The 19267-nt window shown below is 42.2% G+C and overlaps 1 protein-coding gene across 8 annotated transcripts in view; it reads left to right on the top strand.

Annotated features, from left to right (window-relative positions):
• The window catches only part of PDE4D (phosphodiesterase 4D), a 1400346-nt gene that overhangs the window by 107619 nt on the left and 1273460 nt on the right, over positions 1-19267 (top strand). For 2 of the 8 annotated variants that reach the window (XM_038530653.1, XM_038530651.1), the window contains exon 3: positions 18235-18298. The exons of the other annotated variants lie outside the window; for them this stretch is intronic. The gene's annotated coding sequence lies outside the window, so the exon portion shown is untranslated. The remainder of the gene's footprint in view (positions 1-18234; positions 18299-19267) is intronic. 8 annotated transcript variants of the gene reach the window in all.

Here is a 19267-nt window from a genome sequence, read left to right as displayed (position 1 = left end):
ATATGGAGTTCGATGCATATAGAACTTTTAAAAATGTTACCATGTATAATCTTTGCAACAGCCCTGTCAGCACATTTCGTCATTTCCATTTTTCTGTTGAGAAAATAGGGCCTCAGTGATGATGACAGGGTTGGTCCTACCAGCTTATAAGAGCAACAGTTTGGGGGAGAGTCTTCTGCCTTTAATTCGCAGATAGTCTGTGCTGTACCAAACCAACAGGAGTGTGGGTATGGATCAGAAACATTACAGCTATCGAATATATAGAAGAGGATTTATCACTTCTTTCATTGTTCTAGAGGAAGATGTGGTAGGAAGAAGTAATACCTCCTCCACCAGCCCTCCCCACTCCCTTCCCCCGCCTGCCAGAGAATTCACTGTCCTCACCCATGGCATCTGTGAATGTGTTAGCTTATAGACCATAAGATTGCAGATGGATTTAAGGTTGTTGATAGGTGACCTTGAAATAGGAAGATTATTTTGGGTTATTAAGTGTGTCCAATGTAATTTTTAAAGAAGGAGGCAGAGAGAGATCGGGAGATAGAGGACTAAGAAAGAATAGAGGGGTGTGAAAGTGCTGGCTTTGAGAATGGAGGAAACATCAAATAACAAACTAGGAGATGTTATGACTTCTGGAAGCTGGAAAAGGCAAGGAAGGATATCATGCCCTAAAGCCTCCAGAATGGAACAGACTCTTGCCGACACCTTATTTTATCTCTTGGAGACCTGTGTTGGACTTCTGACCTACAGGACTGCAAGATAACAAACTTTTATTGTTCTATGCCTCTAAATTTGTGGTAATTTGTTAGAGGAATAGGAAGCTGATAGAGTTGGGGTGCTGTTTGAACCAGATCTGTAGCTCTCTCCCTTCAAAGCAAACAGTGTTTTTAGAAACCCTTTGCTACCACTATGTGGGCACAGTTACAGTATTGGTCAATAGTTGATTCAGTTGTTTATTAATATTTGTTGCATGTGTCTTTGATGTCAGGTGCACTTCTATGTCCAGTAGTAATCAAGACATAAAAAAATTCTGCCTTTATAAAGCTGCAATTGTAGAAGCGGAGACGGGCAATGAATAAGAGAGATATAATACTTCATATATCAGTGACAAAAAATATAAGTAGAGAAGGGTGATAGGAAGTGGCTTACGTGTGTATGTATATGTGTACTATGCAAGTGTAGTGGTCTGTAAATTGTGGATAAAGCTTGTAGGGCAGGTTCACAGAGAAGGTGACACATGTAAAAAAACACCAGAAGACTTCTGTCAGGAAGGAGGAAACAAGCCATATAGTTTTGTGGGGGAAGATTGTCTAGAGCAAACAGAATGCAAAGGCTATGAGGGCAGAGGGATCCTGGATGCTCTGAAAGGGTGATAGTAGGTAGGTGAGAACATATGTAAAACTTTAAACTTCCTGGGCTGCCTGGTTGATCTCTTGAGTAGTGGCTTATAGACTCCTCAGACCTGGAGTTGGAAACTCTTCTCAGCTGGTGGTCCTTTATTTTAAAATCACCTCTGCTGCAGAGAAAAAGCAGACTTTTTCCAAATGCCTGCTTAGGGAACCCAAGACATATAGTATCAGAGAATTTTTCAGTGACAATAACCAATTTTATGCACCAGTCACTTCACTTAATAAAGAAAAATGGGGAAAGTGATGCAAATAGTGTAATGTAAGTACTGGTTGGCGCTTCATTGGAACTTTGAGTAACTTCTGTTTTCCTGAGGGTGGTGTGGTTGGTTAGTGAGTGACTGACTGGAAGGCAGAGCTGGGAATGTTCTAAGCCCAACCGGCAGTTGACAGAATTATGTTGGAAGAGGTCAATCTCCTTATCTTACTTCACATTGTTTGTATCTAATTGGAATCTCTCGGAGTAACTTTTATTTTGCTGTTTTTGGGCAGAGTGTCCGGACAGCCAGTATCCCTTCAAAGGTGTTGTCTAGGACTTCTTTAAATGAGCAGGCCACACAGAGTGCCTCCTGGGGTCCTTGCAGTGGAGGGTTAGGAAGGTGTGTAAGCATTCGACATGTGGAGCTAAGAAGGAGCCAGGTGTCCCCAGTGAGGAGCAAGGCCATTGGTGGTAGTAATAGACTGGATTAGCTACAAACCTCTCCTGGGAGGTGGGAAATGTAGGAAATAGCAGAGCGTCGTTTCTCACACAGGAGAGATCTATACAAGAGAGAAAGAATAGTAACAACAAACCACGGGAAGAGAAAGGCTGCCTAGAGGTATGTGGCAGTTCTAAAACATGATCTCAAGGTCCTGACGCTCTTCTAGTCATCTCACCAAGAAGAAAGAGTCTGTGCTGTCTCCCCTGGAATCTTATGACCGCTTGACCAATACTATGTCCCAGAAGTGACACTGTGTCAGTTTTTGGCTTCAGGCCTTCAGAAACTGATAGTTTCCACTTTCTGTTTCTTATAATGCTCCGTCTTGGAACCCAGTAAGCATGCTGTGAAAAAGCCAAATGTATTCCACAGAAAGGCCCACGTGGAGGGGAACCAACAGCCAGCCATGTGTGAAAGCCACCTTGGGAGTAGTTTGTCCAGTCCTTGTTGAGTGACCCCGTTAACGGTACCTGAAGCAGACTTGAGCTCTTCCTGCTGAGTCCTGCTCCAAATGAAGATCTATGAGAAAATGAAATAATTATTATTTTAAGTTATTTCATTTTGAGATATGATTGTATGTGGATAATGGCAATATGGAAGGAGAAATGTTGGGTCTCAAAGATACTTGGTTTGATATTTCAAGTGTATATGAAATAAACCATCAGATTAAATCAACTCCATTTTGGAGTTATGGACTCTATCTTCAGAAAAATGCACATATTCAACCACTTAAATACAGTAGTCTCAGGACTTTGTACATTCATGCCTAAGTATATAGAGCCCTGATTGAGAACCTCTGTGACAACGATCTTTTTCCACCACTCTTTGTTATAATGTGGACTTTGCTGTAAGAATAGGGGAGGATAAGAATAAGGACTCTGGATTTCCTATTATTAAGACTTGTGTTTTTTTGTTGCCCTATTGTCATAGACTTGCTCTTTGTGGGTGGAATACAAAACCTGTATATTCCAATTTCTTGGATGGTAAAAGGTGAATTAAAGTCCTGTCTTTCCTTTCTTCAAAGGAATGTTGAGATTTTTTTTTTATTTTTTTTATTTACTTGTGATAGTCACAGAGAGAGAGAGAATGAGGCAGAGACACAGGCAGAGGGAGAAGCAGGCTCCATGCACCGGGAGCCCGACGTGGGATTTGATCCCGGGTCTCCAGGATCGCGCCCTGGGCCAAAGGCAGGCGCCAAACCACTGCGCCACCCAGGGATCCCGGAATGTTGAGATTTAAAAGAAAAAAAAAAAACCGCAATGAAATGAACATGCTTAGAAAAGTCATAACTTGCCCTTAGAGGTACTGAAAGGATATTCATTGAATTAATTGTTAGCTGTTATTATTCATTGGGACTTGCTTATTAGATACTCTAAACCTTCAAGAGCAAGCTTTTGCCCATTAAACAACTCTGGGGTATTGACCTGAGGCAGGGGGAGTACCAAGGAGCGTAGTCATGGAAAGGGGAATTGAGTACAGTGCTCTCTACACACACCCCTTAACCTTTTCACTCTCTTTTATCCTTGGTTTTGTAGTCAGTGAAGAGGAACTAGGGGAAACAGAAACTTGAAAAGATTGGTATCATTTTACACCAAAGCAAAAACTTCTCATCTGTACAAGAAATTAAAAGCAATGTACACAAAAGTCTCCCCAAATACAATAACACATAGACACTGGTTTCTGCATTGGCGTCATTGGGTAGGAAGTCTATTTACATGGTTTCTTATGAGGTCAGCAACAATGTTTTGAGGAGCAACTCCTTGGCTGCCTGTATTGGGTCTGAAAACACGAAATAAAACATAAACAGCAGACCTGCCTTATGTGCAGGGCGCTACAGCATTCCTTCTTTGCTTTCTGCTGTAACAGATTGCATTGTTACTCTATTTGCAGATTGCTATCATCTCCCATTAAAGAATCCCAGGATTGGTTAGGGCAAAACTCAACACGGGCTGGGGGTGGGTGGGTGGAAGGCAGCCCCCAATATTAAAACATTCAACAAGGAAGATCAGCTGTGATTGTTTTTGCTTCTGGTTGCGAAATTGTAAGGACAAAGAGGAGCAGAGGGATAAAAGCAGAAATCACGTCTGCATGGATTGAAGGCAATTTAGTTTCCATCAGACATGGGGAAAGTGATCAATGAATCATAGAATTTCAAATGGCAGTTGCCCTGCGCAAACTGTGTCACAGGATCCCAGATCAAAGATATCTACCAGATGCTTCATTTTCACATCCATTTTGGCTGAACTAATTGGCCTTTAGAAATAGTTCAGCACCCCTTTCTCCTTTTCTCTTAACTCAAAAAAAAAAAAAAAAAAAAAAAAAAAAGCCCTAGACTCAGAATTTAAGCATTATTCAGGGTTGGGTACATTTGCATGCAAACAAGTTGCTTATGACCAATCTAGTGAAAGTGGATGCCTGGGCAGGACTACCCCCAACCCCTTCCCACCCCTTTCCACCCCATCCCACTCCATCCCCCACTGCATTGGCTTTCTGCCCTTCAGCATGGAAGCTGACAGAAATCCCCTGCAGGGACTGCTCAGCTAGGGAGCAGATGCAGGCGACCTTGCAGGGCCTAGAAAGTGGATCTTAGGAAGGTAATTACATTGCCTGTTTCATCTTTTTAGGGGTATCTGAATGAGTTCAGTGTAAAGGCACCTCACTGCCAGGCATAGGAAGGAGCCCGAGTATGAGGTTGAAATGTCACATAATATCCGTGAGTAAATACATAGATGATATATTCTCAGGGGTTTTCTATTAGGGGCTCTTATGCATTAGCTTGCCTCTGAGGAAATCTGTGCCAGTAAAGGGGCACATAGCTAATGAAGCTGAGGCAGAGTGAGCCGAACTGATTTATAGCCCACATGTAAGGAAAAACTTTCCTAATTAGTAATTTTATTTTATTTATTTACTAATTATTTATTATTATTATTATTTATTTATTTATTTTTTTAGAAAAGCATGTGCTAAAGAGGATTGCTAATTTCCTCTTTTTTCCTTCCCTTTTAGTCTAGGCTTGCTTTGTCTTATTAATTGGAGACTTCTATTATTTATTCTGTATGATACATAGACATGTCAGGAATTGTTTGGTGTTTTTCCAGTTGTCCTCTTCCTTGTGTTAGGGTCTGGCAAGGCAGAGATCAATCAAGCACAGTCTGTGCTGGTCAGGAGTTCAGACTCGGGCAGGCTGGTCTAGCCACGTGGACCAGTAACTCCTGTGCAGTTTGGCAAGAAGGACAGATGCAGGACAGGGCAGTGGCACAAGCAGATATACTCAACGTGGGGGCAAGGAATTGAAGGAAGGCTCGAGATGTTGAGATGTGGAGATCTGCAATCTGGATTTTGTCAAAGAGTTGGGGTATCCCATATAGATGGGAATAGGGTTGGAAGGGAGAGGTGGATATTCCTAGAGGTGGGAATATTAAATGCAAAACACAGAGGAGGTGGGGTGCCTGGGTGGCTCAGTTGGGTGAGTGTCTGCCTTTGGCTCAGGTCCTGATCCCAGGGTCCTGGGATCGAGCCCCATATCAGGTACCCCGATCATCTGGGACTCCGCTTCTCTCTTTCCCTCTGCCCCTTCCCCTGTTTGTGCTTTCTCTTTCTCTCTTTCAAATAAATGAATAGAATCTTAAAACAAAAACAAAAACAAAAAAAAATAAAACAGAGGCAGCGAGCTGTGGGGACCTGGGACCCACTGGTAGGTTGGTAAGACCAGAGCATGGGAATGTTAAGGCAGGAAGACAGAGAAGGGGTGAAAGTAGAAAGCAAGGGGACAGATCATGGAATGTCTTGTGGGCTATGCAGAGACACTTGAGTTTTCTCTAGAGCCTCTGGGTGCCTTGCAGGGATTTGAGGCAGGTGCCTCCACTGCCCCTCTCACATTGTCTTGGCAGTCAATATTCCTGATTACAGTAACTCAAGTCTCAGCACTACCAGTTTGTAAGACCAGAAGAGCCGGGAGTGAAGACCCTTGGGAGTAGCCCTCAAATGCTGATGATAATATCTCAGCTTCTTTACTCCTGGGGTGGGACAGATGTACAGCATGCTCTATAGTCTCCCAGTGATCCTCAGTCCATGTGAACCTTAGTTGCTCACAATGGTTATCTGATCCTTAACACCCCAGCATTGACTTCCCTCTAGACCCTGCCATTCTTCTATACCTGCTACATTAGTGTTCTGGGATCACTTCTCACATGACTCTTGGCACTGAAATTCTTAGCTCAGGGAATATTTCTGGTGGAACCCAACCTAATATAGTTATTTTTGTTTGTTTGTTTTTGGCATGGGGAGAGACAGGATGATGAGGGTGGATGTTAGATGGTTTTCATGAGAGTGCAAGTGAGAAGGGAAGACTCAAGAGCAGTATAGAGGGGATCCCTGGGTGGCGCAGCGGTTTGGCGCCTGCCTTTGGCCCAGGGCGCGATCCTGGAGACCCGGGATCGAGTCCCACGTCGGGCTCCCGGTGCATGGAGCCTGCTTCTCCCTCTGCCTGTGTCTCTGCCTCTCTCTCTTTCTCTCTCTGTGACTATCATAAATAAATAAAAATTAAAAAAAAAAGAGCAGTATAGAAAGTACAACTCCTAGAAATTTCAATCTAGCTGGATGTGTCCTGAGAGAGAGGGAAAGAGTCTCAGGTGGTTGAGGGTTGGGCTGGTAGATTGGAAGAATCTGTTAGACAAGCTAAGGAAGATGGAAATGGGGAATAAGATTTTTGGTGAAATATAAGGGGTTTGGATTAGATTACATTGAATTTGAGGTATTGTCTTGGAGATTGTCAAGCTTAGAGGAGAGGAAGCCTGGAAGCCAGGAATCAGCTCTTAGGTTGGAGTGGAAGGTGTAGCTAGAAGGGTGGTCACTCAAGTAGAGTGTGGCAACAGTTTTGGGTGGGTTGGGGGGGAGAACGGGGAATAATCCAGCAAGGTCCAAACTCCGGGAATGCCAATCTTTAACAAATTTATGAAGAGGAACCTACTAAAGAACAGTGAAAGACCAGGCAAGGGCCAAGAGAGTGATGTCAAAGGAGCCAAGAGAGAGAAAGTATCTAGAGGAGGACCAAACAACAGAGGTTTGGCAAGATAAGACTTAACATTTCCATTGAACACAGAAATGGGGCAGTCACTGCTGTCTTTATGAAGTTTATATAAATTTGCATCAATTAAAGAGGTAAGAGAATTCCCCTAACACCCCCCCCCCCCCCGCCGCCCCACCACATGCACACACTAAGAAATCTGGTTTTATTACATGGCAAATAGGCTCAACAAGAGTTGCCTAGAAGAGGAATTGCCATAATGAATAGAAAATAATAAATTCTAATTATAGATTAACATGATTTCGGTTGGTATACTAAAGAAGTCAGCCCTCTACTTAGATGGTTTATATGACATTGGATACTTAAAAAGCTTCAAGTTTGTTCTACTAATGGGGTAAGGATTTTCCTTCTGAGGTGGGTGTTATTTATCCTTTTTAAATTGATCCTACTTCTGTTTTAATTATCACAGCTTTTTACTTTGCCTAGAGCAGGGTTTAATCCTATAGCTGATGCCCCTTTGCATTTTGAATAAAAATTCTGCTTTTGGTGAAGAATTTGATCTCTAGAGCTAGACTATTTGGTAGCTATTATAGTGGCTCTACCACTTACTCTCTCAGATAATAATGGGTAATAATAGAATCTCAGAGGATTTTTCGCAGTCCCCAAAGAGTTAACTTCTGCAATGTACTGAAAAACATGTCGGCATAGAATAAGTGCCTAGCACCTTTTAGTATGAGAAGAAGTATTTGTTAGTGTATTTTCTATTTATTATTTGTTGCTGAAAGTTGAGAGATAGCACCGTGTAAAGGAATGATGGTTGGACTTGGAAGACTAGGGGTCTGCTCTCAGCTTTCCTGTCAGTTCTGTGAGCTTAGACAAGACCTTTCATTTCTCTGAGTTCACTTTCTTCATCTGTAAAAGATGAGAGTTGGAAAAAAAAATCTTTGCCAGGCTTGGTTTTAATATTCTGGAAGCCAACCTTTTGCTTAAAAGTTGCTGATTGACACAGCAGTCTTAGATATCGCAGGTTTTCCCCAGAGGGAAAGATAAATGGGCAGAAAGGGAGATCTGAAAACATTCCACTAGGGAAATGCTTTCTGGAAAGTGCAACAAATGTTTTGGTTTATTTTCACGGGCTGAAATATATAAATCAATGGCTAATGTTGTATTCAGAGGGTTTATCTTTTCTTTTTGTTTGTTCCTTTAGTTGGAACAAATCCAATTACTTTATATTATTTTCCCCTTTCTCCACACCTAATGTAGAAAGATCAATTTTTTAATACATGTATTTCTTTGCCGATGCTCCAATCTGTCCCAAATCAGCCCACTTAATTATTCTTTTAGATTTTTAAACATGACACATGTATAAATAAAGTCATAATTATATAATGTGATGTTTTCTCATACGTTAGCATGTTTTTGAGATCTGAAATTTGATCCCTGTCATTCTTATTCTGCAGTTAGTCCACTGAACTCCTCTGATGAGTTGTTTTTCATGTGCACACATGGGGGAGCCTTTGAGACACTGGTTTGAATGTTGCTCTTGGATGCCTTTCTCACCAACCTGAGTGTAAGATCATGGAGTGGAATTCTCCATTGCAAGGAGTGTGGTAGGCAAGACTGGCTGTAGACCTGAATGAAGTTTACCCTGTGTTCACTGCCAAGTATGACGCCTGAGAACCAATTCAGTGTTCTGAAAGTAGGATGCATGTTATGAATAGTTAAAAAGGGTAGAAGTACCCAAAAAAAGGAGCATGTGAGACAGATTCAATGTTTTCTGAAGCCTCAGTGAGATGTATATGGGGCATAACCATGGAGGGGGCTGTCTCTTCAGGTAAAATGGAGACAAGTCAGGCAGAAACTCTGACTTCCACTGCAGCATTATTTAAAAGGAACCTCTGACATGATTCCAAGGCCATTCTTGTGTAGAAAAAGAAAAATTGAGAAGCTCAAGGCAATAGAAAGAAATCACATGGGATCCCTGGGTGGCACAGCGGTTTGGCGCCTGCCTTTGGCCCAGGGCGTGATCCTGGAGACCCGGGATCGAATCCCACATCGGGCTCCCGGTGCATGGAGCCTGCTTCTCCCTCTGCCTGTGTCTCTGCCTCTCTCTCTCTCTCTCTGTGACTATCATAAATAAATAAAAATTAAAAAAAAAAAAAAAAAAAGAAAGAAATCACACCTGGAAGGAGGGAGCAGAAGCAAAAGCACAATGCTTGAGTTGATGCTCTTGGCCCCTAGCTCTGTTCTCTGTGGAAAATGCCCTCGTGCAGTACCAGGATTACTGGCTTTACTGGGGTCTTTCTTTTGACCTCAATTTTTGACTGCCTAACAACATAAGCAAACCTATAAAAATAACTCTGGTGACAGCCCCACAGATGCATGAACAAGTATCATGAATGCCTGGGGCTTCCCTTCATCCCAGTTTATTTGGGAGGATCAATGGCTATGAGAGTCATTTCTGAATGCTTTGCTCATGAGATTTTTTTCATGCTATTTACATATTGACAAAAACTTTTAGCAGTGCTTTTCTTGTATAAGGTGTATGGTATAACTGGATTAATACAAATTTGCATAAAAGTAAAAAACCCATCCTTGATAGTACTTGGGAAGTAGGTGGAAGTCATCTTCCTTCTCACTGGCAGCCATGTTACATCCTCCCTAGTTTGTGCTCAATTCTTTGTTGTGCCTTTCTCTAGTAATCTCTAGTAATCTAGTAATCTAGTAATTACTTTTCCCTAGTAATCTCATTCATTCTTGGGTTTCAGCTGTTAACTATGTGTCTATCCTGGGCTTCTAGTATAGACTCTAGTTATATATTTCCCATTGCACATTCCTACCTGGATATGGAAATCAAATATAGTAAGTCAGCCACCGAACTAAGCCCCCTTCCTCTACTTGGCTTCTCAGCCTCCTCCTTTATTGTCCCCGCATCCTGCTCACTAATTTCTCCTGACTTTCTCATTTCTGTTCTTGAACCACCATGTTTTGAGCCACCCAGGTTTGAAATTTGGGGTCATTTTGGACACTGACCTATCTTAGGTTTTGTGCTATGTCAGAACTTTTCAAGACTCCCCTTAGGCTTTGATGGCTTGCTAGAAGGACTCATGGGACTTAGAACAACTCTCACACTCATGGTCATGGTTGATTGCTGTGAAAGGATACAGATTAAAATGAGAAAAGGGGGAGACTCCTAGGGCAAAGCCCAGGAGAAACTAGATGCAGGCTTATAAGAGTTCTTTCCCAGGGAAGTTGCACTGATGCACTTAATTCTTTGAGTAATGATGTGACAATGCACACAAATAGTTCCCTATTGCCAACTAGGGAAGCTCACTTGAGCCTTGATGTCCAGGGTTTTTTTTTTTTGGGGGGGGGGGGGAATTTATGTAGTTCTGTAGTGCTAGCATGATTTCTCTCAGGTACTCAGACTCCAGATCTCCAGGAAAAAACAGACATTCACCAGAAATCCCATTGTTAACATAAGCTACTTGATCAAACTGATAATGCATGGCCCAAGGCCTCAGTCATATAGCACCAGGCAGAGTGTCCTTGGGCTTGGAGCCAGTCAAGGGTCAGTTCTGAAGATGTTTCTTTTTTGAGAATGTGCAGGGTTCGAGTAACCCAGGCCTGCTGAGTTAACGCTGCATGTATATACAATCGCAAAGTGATTATTAGTTGTTGGAAAAAAAAATGGGGAAGAGCATGTACTGCAGTATTAAATTGGTGCTTGAGTTCTAGCTTTATGAGGACCAGATGAGCTATGTTTAATGTAATGCTGGACACATAAATACTAAATGAATGTTAGATAATGATTTGTTGTTTTAATGGCTGTTGTTGTGTCTGTCCTTTCCTACCCAGTACTACTTGTGCTTATCTAGTCTAAGACCTTACAACTTTCACCTTTTAGGGTGTTAGCTTCCCATGTCTGTGATAAGTGATGCTGCGTTAACAATCTGTAAAACTGAACAGCTTATGAAACAAAAAAGGAGTCTTTTTTATGCCTGGTGCTTGCTCATTATGAGTTGACTGTAGCTCTGCTGCCTGTTATTGTCACTCTGGGACCCAGACTGTTGGAGCAGCCCCAATTTGGGATATTGTGGCAAAGATAAAGGAACTTATTATGGAACCATACAATGGCTCTTGAAGTTTTGCTTGGAAGTGGTACATACTCTGTTTATTCCCATCTTATTGTTTAAAGAAAGTCTTATAGCGAGGCCTGAAGTTAATGGATTAGAAATGTGTAATACTCTCTTGGTAGGTGATGGTGAATGTTTAGCCAATAATATACTCTATCATCTTGCTAATTGGCTTGTGGCCTCTAGGTCTTCTCTACCATTGACACACCCTGATTTGTCCTGTCGATCATCACCAAATCTATGTCCTCAAAGCTCAGTGTGGGCAAATGATTTCTCTTCTCCAAAACTGCTTGGACTGGTCATGCAAGCCCTCTTATAAACTCAATCACCCATGACTCTGTTATACTCCCCTGAAACTAGAATAGTCTCCAGCACCAGGCATGTTGTATCTTAGCACCTTCTACACCATTGCTCATGACATTCATTCACTAGGAAGGAGGAACCTTTTCTGAGGAAACCATTTTACTCACAGTTAGATTCTCCACAGAGCCAGCGCCTTATCCATAGTCAAGCCCGAGAAGCATGATGAATGATGGGAGAATAAATATTGCTCCGGTGCTGCAGAGAAATCCAAGTGCTATTCATTGACCATGAGAGGCCAGGCAAGGGGATGTGGGGAGGCTGAAATCCAACTCGTACTTTTCTAAGCCAAGTTGTGAGATTGGGGTATGTCTAGTTCACATAAAAGCACAACATAGTGAACTTTTCCCCCAGAACCTTTGTATATTAGAAGGAAACCTTTATAGGATCTTTGTGCTCCCAAAGGACTATACATACAGAAGTCATAACAGATCAGAGGCAGAGAAATGTGTTGGCTCACTTTTCTTAGAATTTTCAAGTCCTAGGCCACCAAATCACATACCCAGTTAGCATCCCTTGAATGTCTGTGACTCGGGACATCCTGAGTTTGAGCCCTAAGTACTGCTGTGGTCTTCACGAGGAGGGACTTGTGGACCACGCTTTCTGCCCACTCAAGTTTTAGTTATCTGGGAAGCGGCACCCCTCTTACTGGGAAAATAGCTGACTGAGAGTAAAAATGAAGACAGGTAACTAGATCAGTTATGCTTAGCAAAAGATGCAAAACCCTGTTTGGTGAAAGTGTTCTTAAAAATAAAAAAACCAGTCCCTGGCCATGCAGTAAATAGCCCAAACCACTCATTTGGTTGAGAGATTTTTAAGGCTTTTCCCTGGTTATGGTTTTAAAAACTGCTCCAGAAGAAATCTGTCCCAAATTCGTTACTAAAGGGCAGTATTGTCTATAAGAAGACATGAGAGGTAGGCAGAGCAGAAAGGAGAGCTGTGGTGTTGCGCTCGTCCAGGGCAGGGTAACTGTGAGTGGAGGACCTTCCTTGATGTCTGGTGAGTGTTCACCGCTGGCAGTGGGTGCTGTCAGGCTCAGTGCAACAGCTTTAAAGCAGATGAAACCACTGTGTGTGTTGTCAGCCATGTGATGTTTTGTTTTTTTTAAATACTGTTTTACTTAAGCTTCTATTTCATGTCAAGAGGTTAGGTTCTTCGATTACTCAGGTGATAAACCAAACAAAGTAAAATCAGCATCAGTTTGTGTTAAGGTATGCACTTTAGGACTGATGAGATCCTGAATAGCAAGACCGAGATGAAAAAAGGATATCGAATGGGGGCATATTGAATATGCAAACTTGCCTAACCTTATGTTTAGAATTTTGGTATTAGAAGCAGAGTGCGGAGTTTATTGATCTGTGGGTGGAAAGAGACTTGACTTTGAATTCTGAAGATGATGAAGCTTGGTCAGCCCAATACGTGTCCCCTGCACCAGTGGGAGCATACAAGGACATTTGTATTGTCATACGTAATCTCATTAATTAGATATCAGTACATTTGTGTCATTTTGGGATCACTGTCATTACATGACACTAACTGGTCACATTTCATGCACATGGGCTCCAAGACCGCTGTGAAATTCCTTCATATAGAACTTGGCAATCATGACTGGCCAGTAGGCAGAACAGTCCAGTCCTGTTCTAGAACTCTGAGGATCTTGTCACCATTTGCAAGTCCAGGTAGACTTTCCGGAACCAGGTCATAATGAGGCATAGTATCACCTCCATTGCATATATTATACGTAGAAAAGATGTTGTTTTCCTCTGTCATTGAGTAAATCATGTTTTTCAGAAGGACTTTTCCTCCATCGTCTTGTAGGATGCTATTAAATAATATATTTTACTTTGCTTTTGCCTTTCATTTGAGTGCATCCCACCACCCTTTTTAGACTGATGGGTTGTCATTTAATTATGCTTTCAGAAGGATTTCGGTCCTCACAATCTCTCTTTAATGGGGAGTCAATCCAGTGTCTACTGATTAACATGATAGTCCATTGTAGGTTAGTCTTTGTAGTTCTGTGGCCTTGATTCTCTGCAGGAGTTGGCCAGTAGATGCTGAGTTCTCTGTTTGAGTGGCTACTCGTGAGACTTTTGACTAAGCCTCAAAAGTGACTGGCCCTCTACCACCTCAGTCTGTTGTAGCTGGTGGGTAATACTGGGTTAGATTTTGAAGCTGATCACCTTCTCTCAGTGCTCCTTATAGATTCTGTTCCTTCAGAGGCATTAAAGTACAGCAACTCTTTAGTCCATTGTTGTCATTTATGGCAATAATAATGAAGAGGATTTTTACGCTGAAGGGGCCAGTTACTCCTGCTTGTTCACCCATTTTTTTTCTGGAATGTTTGAGTGGCTACTATGTGGTAGGCATTGAGCTAGACACTTGAGGTTCAGTAGTGGGCTCCAAATCCAGATACAGTGTTTGTATTTTTAATATTTTAAATAATTACAACTGAATGGAGGATTATAGAAATAATCAGGGGATTACTGTGATGAATGCCATGATGGGGAAGCACAGTGAGCACCAAGGGCGATATTTAGCAAGGTTTGGTTGTCTTTATGTGCTAGAAAATGTGCTAAATTCTGAGCTTATAATTAATTAATGAAATAGAGATGGCCCTGGCCACCATGATACTTACTTATTATTGGGGGAAACTGGTGTTTTTTGAATAATCACACTTGCACAGTATTACTTATTAAGAAAAATATGGGGCAGCCCTAGGTGGCTCAGCGGTTTAGCACCGCCTTCAGCCCAGGGTGTAGTCCTGGACACCTGGGATGGAGTCCCACGTTGGACTCCCTGCATGGAGCCTGCTTCTCCCTCTGCCTGTGTCTCTGCCTCTCAGTCTCTCTGTGTATCTCATGAATAAATAAAATAAAAATCTTTAAAAAAAAAAAGAAAAGAAAAATATGGGTATGAAGAGAGAATCTATGAAGGATCTGATTTAGACTGTTCCAGGAACATGGATCTGAGGTGACATTTTGGCTAAGACTGAAGGTATAAGTAGGAGCTAGTCAACTGCAGCAGGAAGGGAAAGGACTCCATGCGGAAAGAATATCATGTGCTAAGGCCTGAGGCAGGAAGGAGCATGAAGAATCATAAAGCAGGATATCACATGACGTTATGTCATTGTGTGCAGTGAGGGATACAGAAGGAGAGAGCTAGAAGGCATTCAGCTGAAGGGTGACCAGGATCAGATCATAAGGAGCCTTCTCAGCCACAAGAAGGAGTCTTGATTTGATCTTGAGGGTCCTGGGAGAGCTCTCGTTGTGCTCAAGTAAGAAGGAGACATGATTGGATGTATGTGTTTAGAAACTCACTGCAGCTGCAATAGTGAATCAAAATGAGACACACTGGGATGCAAGGAGACTAGTTAGGAGGCTGTCCTAAAAACCAAGGCTAAGAAATTCAGTAGGGTGTATTGTTAGGTGGGTGGGCTCCAGGGCCATAATGTGTAGGCTTAAATTCTACCTCTGTCACTCAGCAGCTGGATAGCTCTGCACAGCTTGGGCTCTCTATGGGCCTAAGAACTTAGGTTCTTGTTTCTGTAAACCTGACATGATAGAACTGATGCCCATGTCATTGGGTTGCTGTGGTTTAGTCACCATTTAGTCCTCAGAGGAATGTGTGGCCCTGTCATTCAGGCTGTGCCCTAAGAAAGGCCCAAGTTTGAAGGACTGGTACTATGGGAACCTGCTTTCAACCTAAAAGCCCTGTGCCTTGGAGGAGACTTACGAGGAGGCAGGGTTGCCTTTTTTTTTTTTTTTTTAAGGGTTTCCTTTTTTAATTTATCCACCCAAGAAGATCATCTCTTGTAAATTGAGGAAAGTCACCTTAGATGACTAGCTGTAGCCCTGACACATATTAAGCACTTAATAAATGCTATCTGTTATTAATGGCTATATGACTTTGTGTAAATTATTGAGTCTTTTCTGCCCATTTTCTTATGTGTAAAACAAGGAAATACAAGTCCCCACGTAATGGAATTGGCTATAAGAATAAATGAATTAATGCATGTAAAATACTTAAAATAGTGCCTGGCATGAATACATGTAAGCGTATTGAAAAGAAAAGTAAGGACAGGGAGCATTTATTGGTTCACCAGTGTTTGTGGGCCCTTTGTGTGCCAGGTACAGCGCTGAAACATGGAAGAAAGAGATGGATATGGTCCCTGTCCTCATGGGGTGAACAGAAATTGACCCTGATAATTAACTAAAACTGTGGTAAGTGTTAGGAAAATGAAGTTGAGGGGATAGAGACCATCAGGAAGATTTGAGGAAGAGTTTAGAAGTTGGAAGACAAAAATAGTTAGATAGGCACATTGATTCCAGGAAGATGGTGGCCTCATGGAAACGTTTCATGCAGGGTGAGGTCAGCCATGGTAGCCACCTTCACAGCTAGATTCATCAAGATGAATTGGGTTACCTACTAATGTTGTGTATGATTTAAGAAATGAATTAAAGTGCACAGTAACATATTTGGAACTTATTTGGTGTACTGAAAAATTCCCTAAAGGTTATATAGAGTTATATTTACTATATATAGTAAATCAGGTTTTAGAGACATTATATAACTTGTAAGATTTGTTACTTAAAACCCTGAAGTAGCAAAGGAAGTCTGGAGCCCAGCTCATTGGAGACATTTAAAAGTTGGATCTGAGTTACCATCCTCCCCCCACAAACCCCAAACTGGAAACAGTGCCCTGATAATCTATTTGGAGAAGAGATAACAGGTGAAAGTACCCCATGTGATTTTACTTGCTTTGTCCTGTTTAATTCTGGTAGTTTCATGGGTGAGTCAGATGACCCTCCCCAGGCAATTTATGGAACGTCGAGAGAGAACAGGACAAAGGAACGTTCGTGGACACCTTCAGGATTTACACTTAGGTTTAGGATTACTCTCAGACCAAGTGATTATTCAGAGCTTTGCTCAAGGTTTAGAGTACCCTAGGCAACACAGAAGTTTCTTTGGTATGCTCTTGAGTTCCTCCTCCTCCCCCTCCTCCTCCTCCTCTTCCTTCTCCTGAAATTACACTTGGTTCTGTAGCTAGTATCCATCCTTTTCACTCACCTTTCTCTCCTCCCTTCTTGTTAACAACTCATAAAAGTGATGGTGTTTTGGGGAGAACAAACGAAAAGTACCAGTTGGGATTTATAGGCACAGGCGTGCAGGAGAAAACTGCTTTGCTTTGCCATGACATGTTATAATGCCAACTCTGAGTTGTTTGTATTTTGGAGGCTTGCTTTCATTTTTGTTTTGTTTTGTTTCTGAACTGAAAGAAAACCTGTAACAGCACTATTAGGTAAACCAGCACTGCCATCTCACCTGCATTTTGAGGGAAAGACAGGCTCAGTAACAGTGCTGAGGGCTGTGGTGATGGAATCACCCCTCTCCCTGCAAATTATCCATGTCCTAATCCCTGGAACCTGTGAATATGTTATGTTCCCTGGCCAGGGGGAATTAAGATGGCAAACGGAATTAAGGTTGCTGATTCAATGACTTCAAGATGGAGAGATTATTCTAGATTATCTGGGTGGGTCCTGCATAATCACAAAGGTCCTTAGGAGTAGAAAAGAGAGGCGGGAGAGTGGGAGAGTGTCAGAATGATGCAGCAGGAGAAATACCCAGCCAGTCATCACCAGTGGAGAAAGTGGCCCATGAGCCAAAGAATAAGCGTAACCTCAGGAAGCAGATTCTCCTCTAAAGCTCCCAGAAAGGGATGTGGCTCTGGACTCTAACAGAGGCCAGTGAGGCCTCTTTTGGATCCTTGCTGTCCATAACTGTCAGATAATACATTTCTATTACCTTTACTCACTAAGTTTGTGATAATTTGCTATCAAACTAATGAGGCCTGACATGCTAAGTTGTAAAAATTTGGAGAGCAGAGAGGGAGTCTATATTTGTAAAAGAAACAATATTAAATACATCACAAGTGTTCTGTAACTCTCAGGCAGTTAATCATTTAGTTCAATAAGAAGCTGGAGAAGAAGCAGCAAAATAAAAGGCCTCAAGGCCTAGGGAGGTGTGGTGCAAATGAGGAAGGCTGGCCTAGGTGGAAGAGAATAGGGAGGGAAGGAGGGAAGCATACGGCCAGCTGGGGATCGAAGGGCAGGGGGTGCAGTGGCTGCTCAGCCCACATTTTGAGACCCCTAGTCTAGAAGCACGGTTACCCTGAGTGACTTGTGATTGTCACACTTTGGAATATAACATCCTCAGATCCTTCTGAGGGTGAGAGGCTGATTTAGCAAAATTAACGACTGAGCTAGTCACTAATAAACATTAGGTTTCAGGTCTCAGTGTGTCTCATTGCAAAAGCCAGTTGGTTTTTATTTGCTACTTTACTGCTTCGAAGTTCAAAGGAGGAGATTAATGATGATGCAGAGAGAAAAGGAAAAATGGAAAGAGAACCTTTACAGAGCACTGATCAGGCATTGAATGGGGGCATTTTAAGCTATGTCCTTTAATTTTCACAGCAGTTTCATAAGTTAATCAATATTCTCATTTTCCAGGTAAGAAACCTGAGTCCAAGAGAGGTCAGGTAACTTGCATTTGGTCACACAAATAGTAAGTGGCAAAACAAACTGAGAGAAACACAATTTTTTTTTTTTTCATAGGTTGAGATTTTTCAAGAGAAGAAGGGACAGTCCTTTCTCTGGGGCTGGAGAGAGGAAGGAAATGGTAAGAACCACAGGGAACTTGCGGTGGCAACACTGTAGGAACATGGCTTTCTTGGTGCAGGCAGCCTATGAGGTTATCTGACACCCGAAGCAGTCAGGTGTCAGATTGGCTGCATCAGGAGAGAGAGAAGAGGCTGAACCCAGAGAGATCCACAAGGGAGACTGAGACTGGAGATGGGAGTGATTGGTAGACAGTGACAGTGGCCAACAGGCAGGATGGCTTTGAGTGGAGTGAACGTACATACCGTTGGTTTTTAGGGCCACATCCCTCCTAAGTATGTAACCAGAGAGGAATCGAATGACCAAGGTGGGCTACTGGGTAGGTGAACCTTAAAAGGTTAAGAAAGCTGGGTGATTCAACTCCATCAGTCTCTAGGAAATTAAACCCGCAGTCCTAGTACTATACTACATCCGTCAGGAGGGCTACCGTGGAGAGAATGACACCCCCGTGAGTATGTGAGATGGCTGGAATGCTTCTAGATGGTGCGATTGTGAATTGGTAGATTCACTTTGGAAGTCTTTTTGGTGTCTGTGAAAACTAAACTTATGTAATTACCTGGAGCCTAGCATTTCTCTTCTTAGGCCACCCAAAATAGGTAATTTTCACACCAAAAGGTGTGTGCAATTGTTTGAGATAGTGAAAAGTGAAAACAATTTCCTGAATTTTGGTACAGTCACAAAATGAAGCACTTTACCAATAATGGGGAATGAGCTGCCACCATGCACTATATGGATGAATCTCAAAAATACAATGTTGAGAGAAGAGCCTAGACACAAAGCAGTATATGCTATACGATTTATTCATATGAAGTGTAGAATTAGAGCTTTAGTGTTGGACTTCGGGACCATGGTTAACTTTAAGGGAAGAAGGTGGCTGAGAGGGATGTAAGGGGTAGAGCTTCTTGGGTGCTGAAATGTTCTAATTTTTTTCATAAATGTCCATTTTTCCCATTGTTACTGTGCAGAACTA

The sequence above is a fragment of the Canis lupus genome, chromosome 2 (assembly GCF_011100685.1).
Source record: "Canis lupus familiaris isolate Mischka breed German Shepherd chromosome 2, alternate assembly UU_Cfam_GSD_1.0, whole genome shotgun sequence".
Lineage (NCBI taxonomy): Eukaryota > Metazoa > Chordata > Mammalia > Carnivora > Canidae > Canis > Canis lupus.
Note: the sequence above shows the minus strand (reverse complement) of the source record. Positions and strands in the feature narration are given on the sequence as shown.